A 27,755-nucleotide genomic window follows, 5' to 3' on the forward strand; every position below is an offset into this window, starting at 1 on the left:
TTTGCATGCAAACATACTTTGATGATGATTTCCCTTTACATTTTAATCAGAAATCAGCAACAATCAGTGTGTTTGTTTATTACATACTAATGATTTTTTTCTTTTTTCCCCTCTTTTTCACTTATAACTGATTGGAGGATATTATATAGCACCATCCATACATAGCATAGGGTTTTCTGTATAGAAGGGATATTTCTTATAATTACTAACTTAATAATAATAATTCTTTATTTATATAGTACCTACAGATTACGCAGTGCTGTACAGAGCTTGCCAAATTGGTCTCTGTCTCCATGGGGCTCACAATCTAACCTACTAGTATGTTTTTGGAGTGTGGGAGGAAACATGGAGAGAACATACAAACTCTTTGCAGATATTGACCTGGGGTACTTGAACCCAGGACCCTAGTGCTGCAAGGCTATACTGCCAGCCATTAAGCCACTGTGCTGCCCATGGAACTTGGAACATGTCAGGAAAAAAGTGGGTTATTTATGATACGCAGGTGCTAACTGTGCCAGTGTCCAATTTAATCCCCACTCCTCTGGCCAGCTGGCCAGATATGTCCGGAGGTTCCAGCTTCCGGGTGTATGCATCATGATGCTGCCCCTGTCAGCATAGAGTTGTGCCTCACTCCACAACCCTGCGTTGTGCGCCCCTTTCACACCTCTTCAATCACAATTTCTGCCCCTGAGCCTGGAATTGCAATTATTTCAGGGCTTATATGACAGAAAACTAGTGTACAAGTCCTGATAAACAAGCCTCATATAGTATATTTACTCCAGAGAATTATTTTCCTGTAATTGTGTTTCCTGACCTCTCACAAAGATGCTTATTGTCACAGTTAACAATCACGTTCCAGATATAAAAGTGGGAACTGAAACCTGATTGACTGTGGTGTACAAGACCATCCCTTATTGGCCCGTCATTCATAGCAAAATGTACTCAGTTATAAATACCTGAGGTAATCATTTTAGCAATGTCATTGTGTGATCTCTTATAGACAGGACACATTAATATGGGATCACCTAACAAAATGGGGGCTTGACACTTGTAAATTCGGCATCTATATGGCTAAATGCCACAACCTTCTTATTCCCACTAAATATCCAGAAAGAAAACAACCAAGTAGTAAGCCATACAAAATATTTTCATTTCCTAGTAAATATTGCACAGTTTGAAGCAAATATTTCAGCCAAGATTAAATTACTTTGAAAATATTTAATTCCGCTGTAGTTATCTGTGTGTAATGTGAATGAACTACAGTCATTTCTATGTAGAGTTATGATTGTAAAGTAACATTATAAGGTATTAAAGTAAAACAATGCAATCATGTAGCAAAATGGTGCAATAAATACAGAGACATTTACGGAAATCAATAGAAACTAGTACATGGTACGTTCCAGAGAAGAGCGGCCCATACAGACGCAGGGGCTTGTGGGTAATAAGTGACCGGTCAGGGCCTAACAGCTGTGTGTGACAGGCTTAAATTACAGAGTATTCTGGTAATATGTAAGTAGGTTGAGGACGAGAAGGCTGACAGATCATTGTGAAAATGATTGGATGGGAAATCAATGGAAATGGATGTTAACACTATATAGTGTGGAGGAAATGTAGGGCACTCCTCTTATACTTATGGCCTAAATGATTGGATTTGTACCTCTGAGATATTGTTTGTCTGTTTGCAACACCCAGATCCTGAATCCTTGAAGATCCTATATTCTGATGGAATAAATTAGAAATATTTTTCTACCACATGTACACAGATTATGTGTGAACGCTCATTGCTGATACGCCTATGGCAAACATATGTTGTGTCTGCATCCAGTTTTTTTTCTGTCCAATAGACTGTAATTGTGAAGGGGGTGAAAGGCTGGACTCTCAGTACACATTCCATGTCCAGGGTTCACCACTAAAGACTAATGTGTTTACTAAACGTAACCCCAAGCATACAACTATCCACTGGAAGGTTTCCAAGCCGTGTGTCCCTGGGGATTGGAAGTCTCCCCACCACCCAGCTTTCTGTCTTCCTTTCCTTCTGTTTTGTAAAAGACGTGTTTGTGTTTCAGTGTCAGAATTGCTGGTTTTTAAGACAAGGGATTACTTTGTGTACAGGAAAAGAGGTGAAGTGGATCTCTGTGCACATCATAGAGAAACATTCTGCTAATAAAAGGATCAAAGCCTCTCTTTCTGTGGCTGTAATGTCTGTGAAAAGCATTCGTTTTGAAAGGAAATATGTGTCTCCTCCTGAGGGAATCTTCATAAAAGAGATTTGCTGTATTTAAGGCTTTGCCCGTTTGAGACACATTCTCAGCACAGGCTCACATGATGATGTTATGGCATCATTGTGCCGCTCTGCTACTCGCCAACTCCAGTAACCCATGGCAAAAATAAGGGGAGAATACTGATTATTTACAGTACTTCCAATCTTCTTCTACGGTATGACATACACGGTGATCTTTATCAACTGATTTCTTTGCATTTCTGTTTTTTTTTTTAATGGATGTGTACTGTCCATATTCATAGGGAACAGCACAAAATCCTCCTCATGACAGACAAACATATAAGAGACTGTAGCACCTGCATTAGGGCCATGGGACTTTGACATAGCTGATATAGTCACTGGTATGGAGCGTCATACATCCACCAGTCGATGGCCTATGCCAAGATAGAAAAGATAGAAATGTGCTTGGTCTATGGAAACACAGTGCACTGGATGGGAGTTGTCGTGCATATGAGTCCCTTTCTGCCCACTGGACAACAGAGCCAACACTGTAACAGGCTGAACAGCAGCACCAGCATAGTAACAGTTCTTACAGTGTTGCCACTACATTTCCACCAACAGACAGTGAGTCCTTGAATCTTGAATTGAAAGCCCAAATGCGTTTGTTTGCGGCTGGTCTACATATGAGGCAAATAATTTTTTCTCTTGTGACAGAAAGATAGAAATGTCTAGATATACTAACTCCAACATAGACTAATCTGATAATTTCACAAATTTCACCATTTTTTGTTGCTAAGATTTAGACACCAAATGATTCACAAATGCATTTTCACAAAGTGCATTAGGCCCTGAAAACATTAGTCATCAAATTTATAAGAGTGAGATCACTAGATTTAAGGCTTAACAACAATTATGGCATTTTTTTGTGTAATTGGGAATAGTGCCAATTTCTGTTCATTATTAGGGGGCACTTCTGACCTAGATATTTCTCAGATTTGATGGCTGTCTATAGGTAAATAGAGATAAATGTAGAAATATTTCTTTCAGTCTATTTTTTTTTCTCGAGATTCACCTCTAGGGGCTCCCATTTTTGTTTTTAATCCAAGAGGCTACTTCTTGGAACCTTTGGGCTTTTGTTGATTTGCTCATCTTTGACCAGTGTGTGATATCCTGTTGAATTAAAATATTTCTGGTGTCGCTTTCTATCTTCACTGTGTGATGAAGTATCACAGAACTGGGCTGTATCCATCTTAGAAATGCCTGAAGGTCTGTAGTTTTGTGGTATACTGTATATTGTATTAAATAGTTTTCAATGTATATCATTGTGTCTAGGATTTGAGATTTTAAAGGGTTATTCCCACGAAGACAAGATTCTTAATGGACTCAGTATAACAAGATAACAAATTCTCTAATTTAATGTTATTGCACTCCTATCTGCATTGTGCTGCTTGCTGCCTCCAGTACCCCACCCAGGACGAACTCACACACACACACACTAGTGATGGGAATTATGGCTCTTCTTAGTGAGCTGACTTCTGACTAAGAAGAGCCGACTCTTCTGGCTGCTGAACGGCTCCCTATTAAATAGGGAGCCGATTTTATCAGGTTAAAGGGGACGTGGGGAGCAGGTTAGGGGCAGGGTTCAGTGAGCCATCGGTTAACTGGGGGAGCTGGCTTCCATTGTTCATGAACAAGAACCGGCTCTTCCTGCCACACTGACTTCCTGCCGGCAAACAGCATCCTGAAGAGAGCAAAGCTACAGGTAGATAAGATCTTTATCCAGGGGAGCGCGCGGTAGACATATAGTAGAGCTGACAGTATGTAATGGCTCTGATATCAGAGGGGAGAATGCCATGTGTATTATGCATCTCATGGATCTCATAATCTCTCATCTTTGATCTATCTCATCTCTCTATGAGAGATCCTCATATCCTAATAATCTAAGCACATTGTCAGCACTTAGCACTAGAGGAATCATAAAGTATCTGGTTAGACAGTCCTTGCCCACACTCTGGAATTTTGCACTGACAAGCCTAGGAAGTGATAGGAGCTAAAACAGCAATAAAACTGAGTAAAATTGTTGAGAAGTGAGATTTTTCTTTCATGGGCAAACACCTTTAAGTAATTACAAACAAGCCATATTCTTTCTAATACACTCCCTTAGTTTGAAAGCATTTTATGATTAAGGGAGGACTCTGATACAACCACCAACAGGTTACATTGTGAATATTCTTAAAAGCATTTTCTTCACCACTTTGTCTTCTTTATTGTGTTTTTCTGGTTATCTACAATATGTCAAGAGCACAATTGGTTTTGCAGCCTGTACAATGTACTTGTAGTCTTTGCCAGGCCTTTGAAATAGAATTTCACAGTCGTTTTGCCATCAAAGGGATGTTAGAAACTAAACTTTTTGATTAAATTCCGTAACTAGGACAATCCCTAATCTAGTATTTCTTGAGATTTATTTACGTTTAGGCAAATGAAAGCAGCAAGCAGAGAACGGACAGCGAGTTTTGTTCTCAGGAACAGAGCGGTTTTATTGCATTTATTATAAAAAGTGGAGGATGTTTTACTAAATGTGGGTTAAAACAGAAATGGGTTCAAACACTTTCAAAATAACAGAAATAACTGGATATATAGTTTTATCTTATTATAGTTCTGTCGGACTTTGCACATTCTTTTAGGTGCAAACTGTGTCTGTTCCACATTTGTGTCGCATGCAGCCGTTTTGAGGCCCGGCTGCACTAGTCATCATGCGGCACAAATAAGTTTCCGGTGCTGTGTCGGACCGTGCAATAGATTTAACATGCAAAATCTGACAGAATCATGTTGCACGCCCCATGTTAAAGGTGCACCAGAAAAAAAGTGGTGCATTCTGTCGGGGCAGTACAGGGAGCGCCAGAGTCATGAAGAATCCTGAAGGCAAACTGGACACAGTACAGACTGCACTGTTCTTAGTAAATGTGCCCCATTGTCTGCAAAATGGCACGGTATGAAGTACTAGTGTTAGCACTTTTGTAGATACTAAAATATTGTACTCATGTGTATGATAGGCAACAACATAGGCAATCACCCATCAGGACAGGACCCTAACCCATTCAACCCTTTCCTAGGAAACAACGTGAATAATTATAGTGGTAATAACAGTTTATTGTATTCCCTGATATATTATGTTATAGTCATGTTCAGTCACGTTTACACTGATTGTGGCTATAATAAATGTATGTAAAATGGGCTGGCACCAACTATTTGTCCCCTATCAAAAGATACAATGGCTGGGACCCCCATTGATTAGGAGAACATGACTCCCAGCAGTATGCAGAACAGGGGTCCCATTCTTACTAATATCTGGAGTGGTAGGATGGGCATGGATCCTTTCAAAAGTATGGGAGTGTCGGAAACTGCAGAGCACGGCACTTGCCAATTAGGCATGGAATGGGAGTGCTGAAGATAGCTGAATGCTATACCTGTTAATTTCAGACACTACCATACAATTGGATGGAGCAGGATGTATAACCTGCCACTCCATTAATTAGTGACAACAAACACCCATCTCCAGATTGCTGGGAGTCCCATTGTACGTGATCAGTGGAGGCCCCAGCTTGTTATCCACTATCCTGTGTATAGGGGGTAACTTAGTGGAACAATCCATTTAAGTGTAACCATCATCTATTGTGTATAGCACTTTTACATGAAAATATTATTGGGAACAATTGTTCAATGGCTGGCTCCATCCTTATATTTGTCAAGTGTAAGTGTCCCCAATGGGCTGACAATCTGCCAATTTGCATTAGTTGAATGCTTGCATTTTTTCTATTGCATAAAACATGGAAGATGAACAACTCCTGTGTGAACATGTATGTGCTGTCGATAACCCATGCAACTGAATCTGGGAAGTGTCAAGTACCGGTCGATGATTTATGTAAGTCACCCCTATAGTAGGGGTTTACATGGTGCCACTACTAAAAGTAATGACTACTTTCTGGGTTGCCCATATCAGGAAGACTGAGAACTATCCTCATCTTCATCACATTGTGCTATTCTGAATGTCTGCTCCACACGGCCTGACTTTTATCATTCACCTAAAGACATTCATTTTCACTGCACAGAATATTCTCCGGCTAAAAAAAAACTAAAAGTGTACGCATAATTTAATGATGAAAAACCCTGTGCATTTTATTTCTGTCTTAGGGTAGGTGTTTATGATAAGACATTCACATTTGAAAACAAATATCATTTTGTCGGAACCTTGCCAAAAGATTTAACAAAGAAACGCTGAAGTACTTTTCTGGAAGAGACATCTGATTAAAATGATATTTTCATTCAGGAAGAGATGAGCCATACAGACTCTCAGTTTGTATTAAGTTACATTGCACACTACCTTAGCCGAGGCGGCATGCTCCCATCATGGATGGCCCGAGAGGCTCATTAACACATTGCTGGGAGAGTAAGCAATTTCATCCACACATATCCATATCATAGATTAATGTAGTGGTGGCAACATCATATATTATTCAGAGTCCTGTGAAATAAATGTGGCATCCATTATTACTCACAACACATACACATAGGTAACAGAACTTTCCAGAATATTCTTTTAAAGAAATATGAATATTTTTGTATTTGCTCTATATAAGTCAAAACTATGGAATTCTATGGTTTTATTTATTAGGGCAATACAATCATGTGACCCTAAGAAGGTCAAAAAAATTTGGTAAATACAACCTCGGAACGACAACAGCACATGACAATTGCCAAATTTCCAGGAAATTGTTCATGCCACAAAAATTGTCCTGAGCTAGCATTGACCAGTCCTGGAATAAGCCCTAAGATTTCATAAAAAGTAAGATTTTATAGTGACCTGCACTATAGTTGGTTGCATATTGAAGCACAGAGAATTTGCTTTGGGCATCAGAACAGTATCTGGAAAGAGATAATCATGAAATTTACTCCACGGCCCCTGTGCTGGGGACTAGAATAGATTGTGCTGTCTGCAGGGCAAGAACTAATTGTCCTTAGATTAACCGAACTCAGCCCAAGATGTGTTCTTTAAGGCATAGTGTTTTAGAGTAGATCTCTGCAAGGAGAAGAAGCCAGACACTTAGAATTAATTCACTGTTCACTTCTCAGAAATTTGATGAGGACAGCTAGAATTTAATACTAAATATGGCTGCCAAAATCATCAGCTCCCCTGCAGCTCTGTATCTTCTTGTGGAGCCATTTTATTGACTTTGGATATGCAGTTTTGATTTAGAAAATAAATATTTTTATATACAATATAATATGTTGCCTTGCAGACTATATATATATATATATATATATATATATATATATAAAAGGTTTGTTCCGATAGAAACGCTCCATGTACTGATGGGCTTTTCTAAACTGTCATATCAATGGACGGACATCAGTATGTCAGTTTGGTCCAATAATATGGGCAAGGTAGCTAATGGGAAAGTAGCTGAAATAGAACAATGTTTTTTCAATTAAAATGACAAGTTGTTACACTTAAGGGAAAACCAAACTTCTCTATCATTACTATCACCTGCATATGATAGGAGACTACATTTAGATAGACAACCTAAAATGTAATTAACCTCTCTGACTTGTAAGGTCTTGCAACCAGGGCCCCCACTCCTATTGTTTAATATGACTGCTATTACTCTGAAATGTCTTATTTTATTTGTATATGTTCCCAAGAATCTGAAAAGCGCTACAGATGAACTGATCTACCAGTGTATCCCTGACTTATGTTGTCTCCCATACTATTCAAATATAATATTTGACAGGGTACCCTCATTGCACATCATACAAATAGTCGGAATATAGTATCTCAACCAACCTATGTATTCATTTAAGGCTACATTCACACAATGTAGTACGGTGGGCATACATCGGCGCTCCTCTCCATAGGAATACACAGCGCATGGCGTCGTATTCCGTATAAAGATAGGACATGTCCTATTTTTCTACGGGCTACGGAATGGTACGAGTGCGGCACCGTACCACTCCAATATGACGCCTTGAGGTCATTGAAGTGTATGGGGGACGTATATATGTCGTATATATACGTTGGGCGTAAATCTCCCCCATACGTTTGTGTGAATATACATTACATATCAACCTACAAATTATTTTTCCATATAGTAGTTGCACTGAAAGAGTGAAATGCCGTTTAGATGCAGTGTCTAAACATCCAGCATGCATCCAACTTTCTCAATAATAATGTGGGGCCCCCTGCAGCACTAAGTTTGCTTCTAGGGTTTAGGTGGTAGTTGTCTTGTGATATACTTGACCTGGTAGATGTCCTTGATCAGCTTTAAAACCATTTATAGACTTTGATACTTTACAAGAATGTGGTCACCTGGTGGAGTGATAGTTAAGTACATATGCAAAATCTGACAGTCACATGTATTATAGGATTGTATTGCCCAGCTCAATAGCTTTAGTCTCCACATTCCATAGCCAAGCGATGGCGGCATAAACACTCCTGTAACGGTTAATGGTTTTTGCTGCTAATTATTTGCTCTTTAGAACCATATGTATTGTGAGAATCATCTTTGAAAATCTGGCACGGCAGAAGATGTAGGATTTCAACACAGTCTGTCCTACTGTGAGGCCAGCAAAACAAACATGTTCCCTTTGCAGTCAAACAGCATTTTCCAAAGAGAAAATATAACTGTGGTGTGCATTGTGCGATAAGCCACTAGCCTCTTTAATTCCGTCCCTATGACCAAAATACCAAAAAGCTCACTTTGTATTGTCTCATTTAGAAATAAGGCACATGGCGTACTGTTAAACAGACGAGCAGAACTGAGAATCTGTCATTCTGTAAGATGTTCTACCGATAAAAGGGGAGAGTGAAAGTATGTTGGGTTGTTGACATGACCTGACAGCTAGGCTTGCCTATGTGCCTATAGGCCATCCGAGTAATGGACATACAATATCAGTGTTATACATATAATGTTGTAACTACTTGTTATACTAGGGAACTTTTTCCATCCAAGATCCTTACAATGTACTGGGTCTCTTGCTACAGCCTTTTATTTGCTGTCCCAGCTTCACTAGATAAGTCTCGAAATTGCAAGTATTCCTGGCAGAGGTTCATGTGGGCAGAGAGCCCAAATAAAACAGGGTTCATTAGGCTTGCAGGAACGTCTTCCTCTCAGTGCAGTGTGTCAGGGCACTGGGATTGGATCCACGTTTCCCATGTTGATATCTGTGAAACCGTTAGAATTACGGGTCAGAGAGCAGGCTTAGCTGTACGAGAGGGAGATGAAAGAATGACACAGCAGACACAGTGGTAATTAAACGAATTATACCTCTCAAACTAATTAACTGTCCCTATAAACTTTAAGGCAAGCTCCTCGGGATCCTGGCTTCCTTGCGACACTTGATGTTTATGTCACTTTAACACATAATATTTATGTTCAATGAAATCAGGCCCCAGGAGTCCGTACTAATACTAAGTATAAAAAATATACGTTAGTATTGATAGTTCCTTAGTACTGAAGAACCGCTCTGGTCTCTATACTTTTTGGTAGTTTATATTTTGTCCAATTTACCAACAGTCAATATGTAATAATTTACCTATCACACACCATGTTCTGCGCTTGTCAAAAGACAAAATAATTAGAGCCCAGCAAGGGTCCAAATGGTAGAACCCCTAATAAAGAAAGTGTATAAAAACAGGTGCCAGCAGTGACAGCACCACGGCTTCACAGGAGCGTGGATAGAGGTGAGTCCCCCAGCCATATTCATAAAATGTTGTAAACCTGAACAACCCCTTTAACAAAAAATATCAAAATCATTATAATGAGTAGCTTGGTTGATTCAATGGTAGTAATGTTCCCAATGGGTACAATTACAATCCCTAGGAGGGGTTGGGAAACATGATTTTAGCAATAATTTTACATTACGACACTAATGTTTAAGGATTTTTTAAATAAGTTGCGTAAATAGTTGAATCTATGTCTCTTTTACGATATATTCTGATGAAGCTATATTCTGTGAACAACAAAATGGCTGCCTGTACCGTCTGCCTAGACCTGTGTACTTAAAAGGGAAAAAAAAATCACACAACTGACCTGTGAAAAAAGTATATACAGAACAGACATTCTACACCTAACAGATGGCAACAAGCAGATGTAAAGAGACAGTAATGTAAAACACCAACCATGAGTCTATAGAAGCTTCCACACTCTCTCTTATCCTGGGAATTTTTCTGCCTTTCTTTTGTTTTTTGTTTTTTTTAATAATCCATTTTTAAAAATGGAGAATTGTCAAATTATCTGTTTTACCAGCTCAGAATGAAGTTTGTATCAGACATAAAACAGATTTATATCACCATTAAAAGACGATATCAAAGACAGAATAAGCAATTCAATAAAATTACAATAATACCAAGATAAAACTGAGCCCCCTTCAATAACAGCTTTATGTAAGAACATTTTGCAGACAAATATGTGTTTATGGATCTTTTACATGTACGTTCATCGTTCAGCTTCTAATAGAGATTCCTTCCTTCATTTCTTTTGCTTTTATATTGTGGTTCGATTTCCTTCCTAATGTTTTTTTTTTCTTTTTGTTTTGGTCAATGAAAGAAAAAAAAAACATGTATAGAATATCCTCCGGAAAACACAGACCCCACTCGCTCACAAAGGCCAGGCGTAGTCTGAATATCGCAGATACTGAAATTTCATCATGTGCACTTTATTGTTACCTGAATTATTAGTTGAAGGCTAAGCATTATTTAGAGGTGCAGGATGCAACCAGGATGTAGAATGAAGGGATTGCTCATATGTTAACATAGGATATGGGTTTACAATATTTGTATGGCATCAGGACCTGGCTCCAGTCTATGATGAAAGCTCTGCCCCTCCGGCACTGCCGGAAACATCAAGAGGCTTAGGCCTCCTGATGTATTCAGCTGGTGGCTATGACGGTGGCCGAAACTACAAAGTTGTTCCAAAACCATCGTTCAAGTTGAACATTTTATAATCTAGGCCAGCTGCGCCTCGTTCACACCACACCACGCCATGTTGGTGAGGTGTTAGCGCAAAGGGGATAATCCTGGGGGCTTGCAAGGCATTGCTATTATTTCTGGGCTTCTACGCCAGTTTTCTAGCACAGCACCCCTGATAAATGGCCCCGATTGAGTATAAATGTCCTACAAGTGCTTTTTTTGGCTTTTCTGTACTGATGATTACGGAAAGTAAATGAAATTTTCCTTATGTATCTGCACTAGTATCTTTTCCTGTAGATGTTATTTACGTTCTGGTTCTGGCTGTTATAACAAAAGGAAAGCTAATTTAGAGGCTTTTGATTAGTTGCTATGTATCCCCCCTTTTTTCTTTTGCTTTTTCATACATGTTTCCACTGTAGGGGGGGAACTACCCAAAATGGCCTCCTAGGTTTGTAATCTTTCTCCATGAACCTGGCATCTACCTGGAAATGCTGTTGCCAGAAACATGGCAGGGGCGCAGATCAAATCTTTGCATTGCACTAACCGTGTATGTGAATTGCACAAGCTGCAGTCTTTTGGAGAAGACACATTCATTAAGCATCGAGTTCCATGTGTGTATCATTGTGCAGGCCCTGAACAGAGAAGCGTGTAAGCTGCAGCCCTGCTCTGTCTTATGTCATCCAGCAGTCATAATGTCTGGCTCAGTGGTGTCTTAATTACGCATCCTGTTTACATCCTTTTGTCTATAATTCCAGTGTGTAACTTACTATCCTCCTGTAATCACCGGCACCCTTTACCTGCATCCCTAATGTCTACAACACATGAAAATGTAGAGGAGGAGAATTGCCAGGGAGTAAAAAGAAAAAATCAATGCCTCCGACATAAAAATATAAGTGCATTTAGCATCATTAGACCATCCTTCAAAAACCTTTCTTTGATTTCATTACCCCTGGGGCTGTAATAGTAGCGTATGTTAATGCTCAAGTGCTCTCTAACCATTCCATGAGAAGCAAATCGGCAGCTGACCCTGGGCATTCTGGAAGTGTCTGCTCTAAGTAATCTTTTTCTGAAACCCCGACACCTCTCACCCTTTAAATAATTGCCGTTATTTTCACGACCAACGTAAAATTAAACATAAAAAATACATGTATCATTTAAAGCCAGGCTGATTTTTTTTTTTTTTTACGACTAGGCCTGACTGCATGAAACTCCTCTGGCGATACATCCTGTGGCAGTGACTGGTTCTGTAATTGTACTGCGCCGTAGCGTTGTGCTATTTGGACGGCGTTCTGGCACTGTGTAGTGGCGCTACATGACTGCTGCAAATCGCACTATTTCTAAAGGCACAGGCTGTGTGATTGCAAGAGACTTTGATTGCACCATTAGTTTTGAAGTGCTGTGCTCACCGAGACAGGCGAGCATCTTGGACATTAAACTGGTATCCTGTTGTTTATGAGGAAAGGACTTATAGTCCTGCACTTCATCTTACAAACCTGCTTCTCCCCTCCCACCCCAAGAGTATTCGTGCTGCATTAGGTAAACAATTACACAAGATGACTTTAGTACTATTCTGCCTTCTACTTAATTCATGCGTACACGCATTCTGCCGTTACCACTGCTTGATGTATAATGGAGATTTGCAAACAGACATACTGGGATTCCAGCCTCATTTTCACAGACGGGAAAGAGAGAGAGAAGGCATTTTTAGTGCTGGGGATGAAGAGGGGGGGATATCTGCCGAGTAACTGGCAAGCAGAGCTATGTGATATTAATATTTTGTGTCTGCAACAGAATAAAATTTCAGGAGGCACAATCTCTTCTTCCCCATGATATCAGGCCGCAGAGACAAAACTAGGCTCATTTGCATCGGTGCATACCTCCTAGTTAAACAGGGTCATCTCCATCCAGGGAGCAGTAATTAACATGGCCTAGTCACACTGGCTTTGGGTGTCACTTGATTACTGGAGATTTACAGAATCGTATCTGTCCTCCCACCCGCTAAATGAGAACACGAAATAACAACCAAAAAAATAATAATAATAAAAAGGGGGACAGTGTATCTTTAACGTCTTTGTCCGGCTAGTTATATTTTATATGAGCTCAGCTCACATCACTTTTTATTAGCTTAATAAATCACCTTTCTTGTCAATCAAGGAGCAGAGAATAATTGGATATGGTTGAAGCCTCTGTGATGGATTATAAATCATTCAAGATTAAATTAAAAGATAATGCAGAAACTTAATGGTTTGTGTTTTGCAGTCTTAAATTGCCTCGAAGCGCTGCTGTTTTCTGCTTTAGTGAAAGCCGTATTCTCTTAAAAAAAGACTCTGATTACGGCCATATGCATTTTTTTGTTTTCTTATCTCATTTAGACATTATTTTTCATATTCATAAGAGTCGTTCCCCTACTGTTAAGAGTTATATTCACCCTGTTGTCGGAGGTCACTTGTAATGGAGCAGGAAATAGGTATTTAGATCTGGAAAGTAAAGTATTAAGGATTTTTCTACTCCGTGACTGACAGTATTAATATTTAAGTTACTCGCCTGCCTTAAAGGAAACCTACCACTTCTGAAGGTAGGTATGAGATACAAACACCGGGCACCAGCTCAGGGTGAGCTGGTGCCGGTGCTTAGTCTCGTTAGTGTTAAAACCGCGGTATCGCGGTTTTAACACTTTTGAAACTTTCTAGCAGAAACTGCTTCGGCGCTTCGTGCACACGATCGTGCGCGCGCCTACATTGGAAACGCCGCAGGCGTTGCGCGCGCACGGTCGCGCGCAGCGCCGAAGCAGTTTCTGCTAGAAAGTTTCAAAAGTGTTAAAACCGCGATACCGCGGTTTTAACACTAACGAGACTAAGCACCGGCACCAGCTCACCCTGAGCTGGTGCCCGGTGTTTGTATCTCATACCTACCTTCAGAAGTGGTAGGTTTCCTTTAAAGTATAAGACAACTACAACTGTATCCAATGACTGCAGTGTGTATTTTCCTAAGTTCTTTGCAACTTTGTAGCAAAATTGAAGCAGTATTTCTTGTGACATGAGGAGTTTGGACTTAGCTTTCAAGTATTTGTTTAGGTCATTTTATATTTTATATTTGTTTTATTAACTTTCTGCATGATTAATTATGCTGAATTCCTTACATGCAATTCCATGACATGCAAGGCTTGTACCTTGTTAGACATGTCTTTTTCTTAGTTGTCAAATCAGCCGGTGTCCCTGCAAGTTTGCTCATTCTCATTGCTGCACATCTGTCATACATGTGTAATTTTGCTGTATTATATATTTTTTTTATCACTTGATAAAAGGGGAGGGGAGTTTTGGGGCGAGCTTGTATCCATCACACAATTGCTAGAGAAACTCCTAACAGCCGCCCACTAGAGATGAGCGAACATGCTCGTCCGAGCTTGATGCTCGGTCGAGCATTAGGGTACTCGAGACGGCTCGTTGCTCGGACGAGTATTTCCCCTGCTCGAGATCGAGCATTTAATTAAAAAAAACACAGTGAAGAACAATGAAGAATAGAATAAAAACAGTGAACACAGGATCATTTAAGATAAAAACACAGTGCAGAACACAGTGCAGAATAGATTACAGATGTTCGGCACATCTGCTTACTTGTCGGGAGATACGCGCGGAACGGCGCGAACAAAATAGCATGTGAAGAACAATATATATGTGTGAAGAACACATTGCAGATGTATTTAAACATCTGCAATGTGTTCTTCACACACATATATATTGTTCTTCACATGCTATTTTGTTCGCGCCGTTCCGCGCGTATCTCCCGACAAGTAAGCAGATGTGCCGAACATCTGTAATCTATTCTGCACTGTGTTCTGCACTGTGTTTTTATCTTAAATGATCCTGTGTTCACTGTGTTCACTGTGTTCACTGTTTTTATTCTATTCTTCACTGTTCTTTACATCTGCTAACTTGTCGGGAGATAATATACGCGCGGAACAGTGAAGAATAGATCGCAGATGTTTGCAAATTATCAGAAGACATTATTTTTCAATTAAATAACACATTTTATTCCTGAACCATGGTCCCTTTGAAAAATGCTCGGGTCTCCCATTGACTTCAATGGGGCTCGTTACTCGAAACGAGCACTCGAGCATCTGGAAATGTTCGGCTCGAGTAACGAGCACCCGAGCATTTTAGTGCTCGCTCATCTCTACCGCCCACTACTGACAAACACAGCACGATGGTCACATCTGCATGTCAGTAACATACAGAGAGAGCCCTGAATCTGTCACTGTGCAAGGGAGAGCATTAGCGGATTCAATTCTGCTTTATTTCTTAGTTGAGATGGAGAAAAGCAGACAAAAAAAACAAATAAGGAAACTAAACAGTGGCGTGAGATCCAGCAATTTGCTGAGGCTCCCTGTGACAGACACTGCATTATCATAATTGTCTCTACTACATGATAGGTCAGAAAAATAATAATGTCATTTTATTTATAGCCCGGATACCCCTTTTATGAGAGTCAGGCAAGTGACTGCCAAGTGGAGTAGGTCAAATGACATCTTTTGATCAGACCTGTCCAAAGAGATCAAACATGAATGGCAGGTAATGGATACTCGGTGACAAACCAAATCTACAGCAGAAATAGGACTGCCGCAATCTGCCAGTTACCCATTAGAAGCTTACCTAACTAAGGCAGTCTGCCTGACACACTGGCCAACCACCTAAATCAGCTAAGCGACAGTGCTAAAATTGTGTATTATCATTGGAAATGGCTATTATTTCCCCAGTAACATTTCTGTTAGGGGTTTGTTTGCATAGGGTGCACACACAGAGCAGCCTCCGAGCAGGGGCATCTGCTGTGCCACTATGAAACTCTATTCAAAATCTGTAAAACAAAACAGGTTTCAAGGTGTCTTACGAATCATCATGGAGTGATCGAGTTTATGTTAATAGCATTCAAATAATATAAGTTAATATCGTGGAAATATGTAGCTGAAGAGCCTTACAAAAATGACAATTGTCTTATATGCTTTTTTATAGACTTTTCGTGCTCATGATTGATAGATATTTATGGTAAAGTCTCTCGATCTGATGAGGGCGGTTATACTGTACATGGCCTGTATCAATATCACACGTATGGTCTCCTACTGCCCGATAGATCATTGTCTATACTGGGCTGTTGTTATTCAAGATTCATTTTTGCTTTGTGTAAATGAGCAAAAAGATCAAAATCTAAAAATTTTCCTTTACTCCTAGAAGTCTGAAGAAACTTGAGCCATAGATCAAGTCTTAATGGTTGTAAAGTATGTTGAATGTTATCCACTGGACTCCTTGAACTGGATATGGATACTCATTAATGACCTCAGTAATCCTGCATCATGTGATCAGGCTTCCTGAAAGTCATGCTTGATGTTAAGGGAGCTGCCTTACAAGGTAGCAGGAGGAAATGCTTTCCTTTTTCCCACCCTGGAAAACATTTTTGCACAATTCCCAGAATCTCCCAATGGAGGGTCAATGGCTGTATGTGTCCACACGCCTGCAAGGAGACCTTAATTGGTAAAGTCTCCATAAGGAGAGCTCTTATTTTCCAACCCTCTGCAAGTAACATGATTAAGAAGTGTAGTTTTCAAACAAAACTTTTTTAGTAAAAAGTCATATACTCAAACCCACATGAACCCATGGCTTCAAACTGTGTCTCACCTGTGCCTCACCTGTCTATGGTGTGTGTGTGGTATTTTAACTTCCCTCCCTTGAAATAAATTCCATACTTGAGTTAACCTTAGTACAAGACTACAGTATTTTTTTGGCTGTGTGCTGGCCGTTATTAGTACACAGCCCATGTAACTCAATGGGCTGACATAATGGCTGCCGAGTTTGATATTTTAAAGCAGGTTCTAAACCTTGTGTTTGTGGCTCAGGTAGTTTTAATATACTGTTAGCGACACGTGACTTCACACACTGATGAAAGACAGGCCATAAATGGACCATGAGTCAGTTTTTTACAACCTGACATTGCATATGTGTACAGGTAACCTAACCCAGAGTTCAGCGGCTACCTATAAAAAAAATGTCTATCTATCTATCTATCTATCTATCTATCTATCTATCTATCTATCTATCTAATAATAGAAAAATCCAGAGCAGCACAACTCACAGTGGGTGCAAAAGCTGTAGATCCCTTGGCCAGGGTCACATAATCTAATCCTTAGGAAAGAGGCAGCACTCTGTGTAGCGTGAATCTTTATTCCATCAGTGCAACATTTCGGTGTGAGCACACACCTTTTTCAAGCAGCACAACCTCTATCTATCTATCTATCTATCTATCTATCTATCTATCTATCTATCTATCTATCTATCCTATAGACATTTGATAGGATAATGATGATATGCAGCAGTAAAAGTCATAATTATGGGACTTTTTGAAGAGTTCTATAATTCTCTTTCTTTCTCTTTAAGTGTATTTCTATAAAACGGATCATCTTATGTTCATTTAGAGTGTGCAGTCACTAGTGTATATTACTCTTTCTTTTATATCCACACAAAAAGTACATTGTGGCTAAAGCCAGACACTGGATAATGTCAGCTTTGGACAGTCTTACATGGATAATTGCAATAATTGATGATTGTGAGAAGATTTACTGGTTAATTTTCACCTTAAGTGAACTGGAGCACAGATGATTGTTAGGGTTGGGTCAGGCAGCAGCACCTCCGGCTTCATCTCTAACCACAAAAATATGACTCCACCAATTAGTAGCCGGCACTCTGCAGTTTCCTTGAGAAGCTTAGTCTACATTATGGTGTATGTCTATGTATGAAAACTCAAGCGACAGAAGACGAACCAATTCAATGCACCATGTCCCAATCTAGGCTTGTCCAGGTAGTACTGATGTTCTCCATGGAAAACAGGTTATTCACTAGCGTTGTATAATTATTAGCAACCTGCAGCATTTCCAATTCACACCTTTATGTAATATATGTGCATAAATATCGGGCACTGGCGTTTCTTAGGAAACCTTGATAGGAGCCACTAACATTAGTCACTTGTTGTAAACAAGTAGATTTCTCTGAAGAAAGGTTTTCAGTTAGCTAACCTATTTACTTGAGACCATAAAGCTTGATAGTACTCTAGTTGTAGTCTATAGTATTGTAGCATAAATTCACACTATGCAGATTGTGTACTTATCCTTACTGCTGGATCAGTGAGTCTACCTACTGGAACGTCAACCATATGTAAACATTTAATTGAAGTAGTGGTTCATGCTAAGTCTATGGCAAAGGCACATTTTTGCTAGCTTTAAGTCTCATTTTATGTCTATGCTGAGCATATTCACCAAGAAAGCTCCTGATGTATATGCTCAGAGTATACATAGACTTACACTGGCAGACCATAGAAGGACATCACGGGGGAAACACCCCGAACATCGGCAGCAATCATTGGCTGCTGCCGATGTTCACTCCTCCCATTGCAGTCAGGAAGGAGGAGGAGGCAATCATCGGGATATGTATCCCACTGTATAAGTGCCTGGTGTATCCTTGCGAAGTATGGAAAAAATTAGGTACGCATACAGCCTTTTCTCAGTAATGTGATTAGCCACCATCATGAGTCCCACAGACTACAAATGGAGTAGCAGTATTCATGTGCATCTACTACTGCATACAAATTCTGATGATGAATAAAGACCCCCTCCCAACCAAGCAGTTTGAAATATGAAGATAGTCTGGAATTACTGGAACATCCGATAACTCACTGTTCGTCATGAGAACCAATGTGTGGGACTGTGAAATCCGCTTTTAGGAGCTATCTCCCTTTAACCTGATATAACAGCCTCTACACACAACACAAAATGGAACCTAGAGCCATTCTCACCAACTGGCATCCATATTACTCGAACAGGAAATTCTGATTCTAGACTAGCCTTAACAATCTCTTTTAACACCTTCATTGCCATAGTGGAATGTGTTTTTTTTTCAACTATCCCAATTAACCATGTACTGGGGAGAGGATGGGCTTGGCACCAGAAATCAATGTCCTGCCGCCATCATTTGATGTAATTTTAATTTACCGAGAAGCATTGAATCGCTTTCACTTAGAACTGTGCAGAACGACCAATCTATCAACAGATTACAATTTTGCTTAATTTTAATGTGGCTAACTTAAGATGTTGTATAGTAAATTTATGCAACTGATCACAGTTATTAAATTACTGCATCTGCAAAAGAGGCAATCAACCCCGTTATTATAGTTGCTGTGCGTGGATGGTAAATGTCAAGGATCTACCAATGCACTGCGGGGAGGCGCGGTATTGTTAAAGATGCATAAAATATCAGCACTTTTTATATGCTTGTGCATTCAACAAAGACTCTCATCATAATTAACTAGTGTGGAAATAAATAATTTTTACAAACTACCTTGGATACAGTTGTGCATCGGCGCAGCCCCCCCGTCAATGTCTCCGTGCAGATTCGTGATATTTAAACCTTTTTGTCGTCTCTTATTTCCAACTCACGTACACAATAAAATATTTAAACCTTTACATAGAGATTGGGAAATTGTATTGTAAATTCAGATCCTGGTACTAAATCCTAATTTATTATGATAAATTTAATTGCACTTTTTATGATGTGGCTTATTGCTGACTTTTGTTTCCCAACTGTGCTGATTTACAGCGTTCTCAGCCATTTTCTGTAGCCCCTTTGTTGTATTAACTGACATTTGGACCCTGTTTTCAGCCAAGGTCTGTAACTACACAGCTACCTTTTACAGTAAGATGAGACTGTCTCTCTTATACTTTACTGTTTTTGCCATACAATCAATGTGCGTACAGTCTATATACATAAATGTGGCTGTTTATGGCACCAGATATAATATGCCAGTTTCTGTATAATGTTATGCTGTACAGTAAGCCAACACAGCCTATCCAATATCTAGATACATCTGCTATTTTGCATGGAATAACATATGGGAAATACATCTGAACATATACCACAACTGTATTTCCCAACACATTAAAATTGGATATTTTTCACAAAACTCCTTCCAAAGAGTAAAAGTAGCCAAGAAATGCTCTAATAATCCCTTTTATTATTGCATTGTTCCTCCACTGTCATGACAATGCATTGTTTATTAAAATACTTTATTTCTGCATTGAAATAATTCTCTTATGGGGACCAGGGTGCAGATCTCTCTAGAATCTCCTGCCTTCTATGTAACCTTATACCACACCTGTATGAGACTCCCTGAGAGATGAAAATCACCTGACAAACACATCTTTTTTTTTTGTCATTCCCATCTGTCCGACTCCCTCAACATCCCTGATCTGCTGCAAGTGCCAACTCAGTATTGTTTTATAGAGCTGACATGACCTCTTATGAAGCAGAGCTGTCAATCACTGCGAGAGCTGGAGGGATGATTGACAGGCCAGTTTGTAAAAGATTTCATTGCATGGAGACCAGATGAAGGCAATGATTCTGTTCTAAGGAATAAAGTGAAAGGCATATCCTTGACTGTTACTTTTTACACAATCTGTTTTCAGTTTGTACATGGGTTACATACTTATACTTACTTACACTTACACTCTAAAAATTTGCATTACTGACGTTGTATTGTTATGACACCATTGGGCAGAGAACTCACAAACTTGCGTAAATTTTCTTACAGAGAGACCCTTTACTTCAACATTTATTTTACATTTTTAATGCAAACACACATTTTCATCTGTAAAAGCAAACACCATTAAGGGTTTAATGCCTCACCGGCAGGAGTTGGACCTCTGCCGAATAGTACAATTCAATTACAGAACGTACATGATTTCACCACAAACCGCACACTTCCTAAAACTTTACCCCTTTTCCTCCAGAAGCTGATTTTCTCCCAAAAGTGTAGTCACTAGAGAATAATGCAATGTGCTTAACTGGTACTTGCATATTGAAGTACTTTGCTTAACTGGCAATTTCTTGTGCCATGTTAATACCATAGTCCTATTTTACATATCAGCAGCCATGCTGGCAATGGAGGGAGGCGAGGAGGAGCCTGGATTGATCCTGTATCCTGTAGTACTGATAATTAAGAAGATTAGATAATTACAGGTTACAGTGCAATTGTTATTTAAGCAGAATAGAAATAGTAAATCTGGAAGATGTTACATTTCCCAGTTTTTGATTCTGTAATCTTTTGGCTGCTGTCAGTTATGTCTTAGAATAAAAGTTTTCTCAGTCTACTGTCTTGTTCCTTCTACTGTAGTGGTGCCGGCTATTTGCCTCCTTGAAATATTGCTTTATGTATAATCTAGTTTATGCGCAGATAGAGCAGACTAGAAGAGATCTGCATTTCCCTGAAAGTAAGATTATTCCTGATTTTATCCTCTAAGGGCAGCACCTGACTGTAAACCCATAGACTCATGTCTGCTCTTCAGTACATTAGTACATGACCTGTGACAATGGAGGCTTCCAAAACTTCATTTGTGACAAGATACAGTCATAAGGGAAAAATATCCAATGTTGCTAAAAGATAGATGACTTCAAAATATTCCTTGTAATTTTTGAAGGCAGGATTAAAAAAATACATTGGCCCACATTTATTAAAGCCCCTGTACCAGGTTTTGTCTGGCATTGCACATTCTTTTCATTGCAAACTTTATTTATAAAGTGTCCACAACACAGTTTTGTCGAGTTTGCACTATTCTTTACGTGACACAAAATTCTGCACTGAAAGGAGTGCACAGTCGAACCGTGCGCCACATTTATCATGCAGAGTCCAACAGAAGTGTGTTGCATGCTACATGTTAAAGGTGCACCAAAAAAGTTGGTGCACTCTGTCGGAGCAGTGCAGGGGGTGCCAAATGCATGAAGAACGTGGGCCACAATTCATTAATCTGGCGCCCCCTGCACACTACACAGTTAAACGGCACATAGTACAGATTGCACTGTTTTTAATAAATGAAATAGGACAAAATAAAAACCAGTGTTCTTGAGGACTAGACAACTGGAGCAACATCATACTGTCCAAAGCAAATAAAGAAAAATAGGAATGACAAACAGGTTTCAGTCATCTGTAACTGTATTTATTATACATGTACATGTATTTATTATATCCAGTTACCTGTGCACACATATATAGATAATAACCAAATATACATATTTTAACATTCAGACATTTCATAACACATGTACATATCATGTCCACACACATAACATATACAGCTTTGCAGTAGTATTGTCTGGTTAGCAGCTGCAGATGTATTTAGGTGAAATGTGTCGTAGGCTCAGGGAACAGTATATTACTTTAACTCCCCGCTGTCAATCAGAATAGATCATCTAAGATATTTATCTAAGCACTAAGAAAATATTTGAGCTGAGGTCTTTTGAAGGTTTACTAAAACAAATATCCCTGCCTTGCATATGTCGGATGCTTAGAGGTCAACCCCATGCTAATCTGTTTTGCTGAAACTACAAGATGACTTGGGAAGTCCCTGAATTTATTTGAAGAAGGGGTGGAGAAATCGCCTGAGAACCTTTAGGGCCAACTGGAATATTTTCTGTTTCCCACTGTACATTGTTCATCCAGCAATCTCTGCATTATAGTGCGACTTTACTCTGTAGGAACAGAAAAGCTGTGGGTCACATGTGATAACAGCACATCTATCCACTATCATGTACTGTTAGTTTAACCTAGCAGAAAAATCCATGCCTGGAGTCAGGTGCACAATATGGAATTTCTATAACATAGCCGCTTTGGTCTATGGGATCCTAAAGTGGAGCAAGAGGTGACAGGACAAAATAGTTGCATTGTGTTATTCCTACTTGATAGATGATAAAAAGATTTTGTTGGACATTTCTTTTAAGATCAATGAAGAGCAGATTCCAGTTTGTGTCCTCATTATTTGCATTAAGAATAACTCAATGGCCCACATTTAACTAGTGCAGCCTGTACTATGTGCAGTTTTCCTGTGGAGTGTGCAGGGTGCGCCAGATTCTTCAACACTCCATTAATCTGGCGCCCCTGCACTGCTCTGGAAGTGTGCACTATTATTTTGTGCACTTCGTTGCAGAATTGAGAAGCAGACGGAATTGTTGCACACATCAGTAATAAATGTGTCACAAACTCCGACCGAGCACTAACACGCCTCTTTAGGTGAACATTTCTTCTATCTTGTCGGACACAGTGCAGCCGCAATACATTATTGGCACAGACACTTTATAAATACATGTGCAAGCAGTTTGCATGTTCTTTTCAGTGCAAAGTCAGACAGAAAACTGGCGCAAACGCTTAAATAAATGTGGTCGTATTTGTAATGTAGTGTATAATAACAATAAACCTTTATATATATATATATATACATATCTTAGACTATATTCACACGAGCGTATGGGGGGGCGTATATATGGCAGACGTATATACGGTGTATATACGTACCGCATACACGGCAATGGGCGCTTGGTGCTGTACAGGTGTGGTACGGTGCCGTACCGTTCCATAGCCGGGAGAAAGATTGAACATGTCCTATCCTTTGCCGGAAAACGGCGCCGTGCGCAATATATTACTATGGAGAGGGACGGGGGAGAGTGGCACTCACACCCTCCTCCTCTCCCCGACGCTGATGTGTGCCCGCCGTAGTACGTTACAGAGGGCACACATTAATGTGAATATAGCCTAAACATAATAAGATGTTACAGGGTAATAACATTGTCAGATAAAACTATAAGAATGAGGATCCTGCTATCAAGAGCTTACAATCTATATAAATACATCAGTATAGCCTGCATAACATGATGCCCTTTTACATAGAGAAAGCTTTACATCACTTCCATCTACTGATTGTGGTAATGTTGAGACACCTTTCAAGTGTCCAGTGGATAAGAGACTACAACACGCAGGGTATTCCCTACCTGGTTACTGCACTGTGCTGGAACACACTGACATAAAGTGCTATAGTGTGCACAATGTTACAATATCAAATCAAAAATGGTTGTGCAGCATTCTGCAGAATATGCGGCCATGGAGCCTGAGGTTCTTCTATCCATGGCTTGCGTGTGTAGCTCTGATGATACTATAAATACTATAGACGGCTAGATTATGTGCAGGATGCTCCTGCTATCTTGTCCTGCTGCAGCTTGGAAGGAGTTGGTCTCGGTTCTGGAATTTATCGCCTTCTGACATTAAAGGTTTCATCTGACGGAACGTGTTTAATGTAAATACGCTGTCACACACCCCTGGTGTAATTGACAGGAGCAGATGATTAGCAGCGTTCTCAATGGTGTTTTTGCATAATCTTACATTTTGACAGAGCTCCACAGCGCCTTTATACTGTCAGAGCGCCGCAATCAGCAACTTTTTTTTATCCTCTGACAACATTTAGTTTGTCATTATAAATCTCCTAAGTGGTCATTTAACATGTTTGGTATGCACCGAGCAGAATGAAAGGATTATTGGAAAAAACATTGTCGTAGTACAGAAAACTTTGCTTTCTGTAACCGCTGTGGGATTAACTCATTGAGGCCTGCTGGTAGGGCTCCCTACTTAATTAGCAAATTATTAGTGCACATTATATCAAATACAAGAAGCATCTTTTGATATAGGGTCCTGTATTCAGTAAATATTCAATCACCTAATTTATCACTTCTGCTGCACACATGTAACCAAACCATTGTTAGTGATATCTGCAGCTTCTTACCTAGTACAACAGGGTAATGGCTCAAGGTCAATGAAAGCTTCCAGATTGTTTTATAAATCCATCTGCATTTCTTGGGTATAGTATGATATTATTGGGTCTGTGGTCAGAAGTAAACATTGGTCTTCTATTATATGTGTACCAGAAATATTGTACACTTTTTATTTCATACATATAAACATGGTTGGTTCACTGCTTTTCTGCATATAATGCTACTGTATGAAGTCAGGAGACCTGAAGAAATTTAGAATGACAGTAATACAATTGTGTGGCTTTAGTTTATCCAAAAGAAACTGCAGAAACCTAGTTTACTCTCCCATACGCAACAGAATTGTTGTACTCAAAAGGAAACCATGAAGTGGTGGAAGCCAACATATATTGTTATTGGCCTTCCAGAACTTGTCCGTTATGACATGTTTTCATCATCAGTCATCTCACATCTCGATATTGGTATGTAATAACAGGATTGAAGATCTTATATATACAACCATTATTAAGTGATTGTACAGATAGGTGTATATCAATTACAACTGATCCCAAGATGTGAGTCCCCAAACTTTTATTTATAAAACTGTTCTCATTGCACAAACCCCAGAATTGTAACAACTCATCTGACAATTATTTCAGATGGTAAAAGTATCATGATGATTCAATAAGACAGTCTGAGCAATGCTTGAGTCATTTCTCATACCTGCAAATTTAATACCCACGTCCTCGAGAAGAAGTATGACTACAAATGTTCTGCTAATACAGTGGCTGAGTATTCAGAACTTTATAGAATATTTATGTACAATGCAAATGTTTTAGGGTCTCACCAAAAAGGGCAGTAAGGCAGAAGGTTGACACCTATCATGAATGACCTTAGTGGTTATTATTTTAATGTTGCACGAGTAAAGTCCTTGAGATCCAAATCTGCATACCCCATGCTGGAAACAGAAACTCGCAGGGAGTACTTTATTTTTTAATGTAGTTGCCAGCTGTGACAGATTTTCCTTAATCCTGATTGATTCATAAAGTCTCATTACACAGTGTTACATTAATACTCTGTATAATAAAAGTTCACATTTATTGAAGCATCTATTTTTCTCTGCATCAGTTCTGTAATCTATCTCCATAGATTTGTAGGGTATAGCTGATATAGATCTGGCCGGTGACAAGGGTTAGACCAGTTTAGTAGAACATGTACTTGTAGCTGAGGAACGTGTGCATTCATCAGAGCTATCGGGTCGATCGTCTTGTACCTGGATCAATGGATGGCCGTGTGATCCTTCTCACAGTCTAATGTGTTTGAGGACCCACATACCAAGACATTTCTCTGTCCTGCAGCCATTTATCTTTGAATGTCAAATTGCAATAATTAACCATTATTGATCGTAAATTCAATTAACTTCATTAACACAAGTCACGGTGAGGGTCCTGTAAGGAAAATCTCCTGACAACTGTCTCTTTTCTGAGAAGCTTCTGTGTTTGGATAAAGGAGACTTTACTTTACATATCGAACTTCTTGTATGGAAAAAGTTTCTAAATCTTTACTCTGCCGCTCTCTGGGCCTGTGGAGTTTCAAATCAAAATGAAAACAACTTGGCGAGAGCTGTGTATTTTTACGTAATTTATTGTTTTTCAAAATTTCAGTGTGCCTATATGATCCTGAATAGTGGCATTTGTTTTCTATTCAAAGTCATTTTGTCATGGCTTATTGTTGTTGTGGGTGGTCGTAGACAGCAAAGTTGTATCTTTTTTATATTTACTCTTGAGCTTTTAAAATTATTATTTAAACTTTGCTCAGTTTATCTTCTTTTTAAGAAAAAAGAAAATCCATATTCCTGCATTTCATTCTACATACAGCTGTTGGAACCGAAAAAAATACATGGAGGTGTCAGTAATCTCTGTGACAAAAGGAGAGACAGATACATGTGGGTGGGAATCAATTTGTGCTGTAATAGGTCATAGAAAAAGTGTTATGATACACAGAGGAACAGCAAGCCTCATCTTTAATCACAAAGGAAAATCACCCAGGAAGTACAAGGCTATCCCTATGGAGAGGTTACATGCCAGATCTATCTTATCCCATCTCTCCTCTTCCCCAGAAACCTATCATTTGTTAGTTGACTATTTAACTCATCTGTGGCCACAGAAGCCAGAACATAGGGCTGGTGACAAACTATGCAGCTATCTATATTATAGGAGACATTAGCTCTCAATAGAATATGATTTTATTATCATGATTGTACTAATTTTTTCATTGTTGCATTTTCCTAGAATAGAGAATGAGCGTATAACAAACCTATTGCTTTCTGATGTAAAGTGGCTGGTGTGTGTGTGTGCGTTTTTTTATAAGTGTGATTGGTTCCTCTGACCTCCTGTCGACTGCATTACTATGAAATTACAGTACATCCTCTATAACACATGAACTTGACTCCCTGCTGTGACACGCAGGCCTAAGTGACACAAATGAAAGGTTTTAAAGCTGGCAGCCAAAAGGCCATATAGAACAACACTGGTTCTCATACTGGGCATATGCCATTAAATGTCATGGAATATTTAGGGGAGGTTGAGAGTCGATAGATTATAACTTTGAAATACTCTTTCGTCAAAATTTTATAATAATAATAATTATATATATATATATATTGGTTAGAAATTCTACAAAAAGGATGAAGAGGAATAAAAAGTTTAGATTTTTTCAGTAGAATTTTTGTTTCATTTTTTGTTTTGTGATCTAAATGAAAATAATTTTCATACAGTCCTCAGTGGAAATATATTCATGGTTAGATTAATTACCGTACCAGATAATAAAAAGAAAGTTTTACCTACAATTCACAACAAGATGGGCTACTTGGAGAGCAAAGTGTTAATAAAAATGAATTAGCAGCACTGGATCTGCACCTACATTACTTAAAAGTGATTATAAGCTTTTAAGCCATTTTCTTTATACA

The 27,755-nt window shown here is 39.2% G+C and overlaps 1 protein-coding gene across 2 annotated transcripts in view; it reads left to right on the plus strand.

Moving 5' to 3' along the window:
* TSHZ3 (teashirt zinc finger homeobox 3) overlaps window positions 1-27,755 on the plus strand; it is a 61,773-nt gene that overhangs the window by 28,523 nt on the left and 5,495 nt on the right. The gene's annotated exons all lie outside the window — the stretch shown is intronic.

This window comes from Engystomops pustulosus, chromosome 7 (genome assembly GCF_040894005.1).
Source record: "Engystomops pustulosus chromosome 7, aEngPut4.maternal, whole genome shotgun sequence".
In the NCBI taxonomy this organism is placed as follows: Eukaryota; Metazoa; Chordata; class Amphibia; order Anura; family Leptodactylidae; genus Engystomops; species Engystomops pustulosus.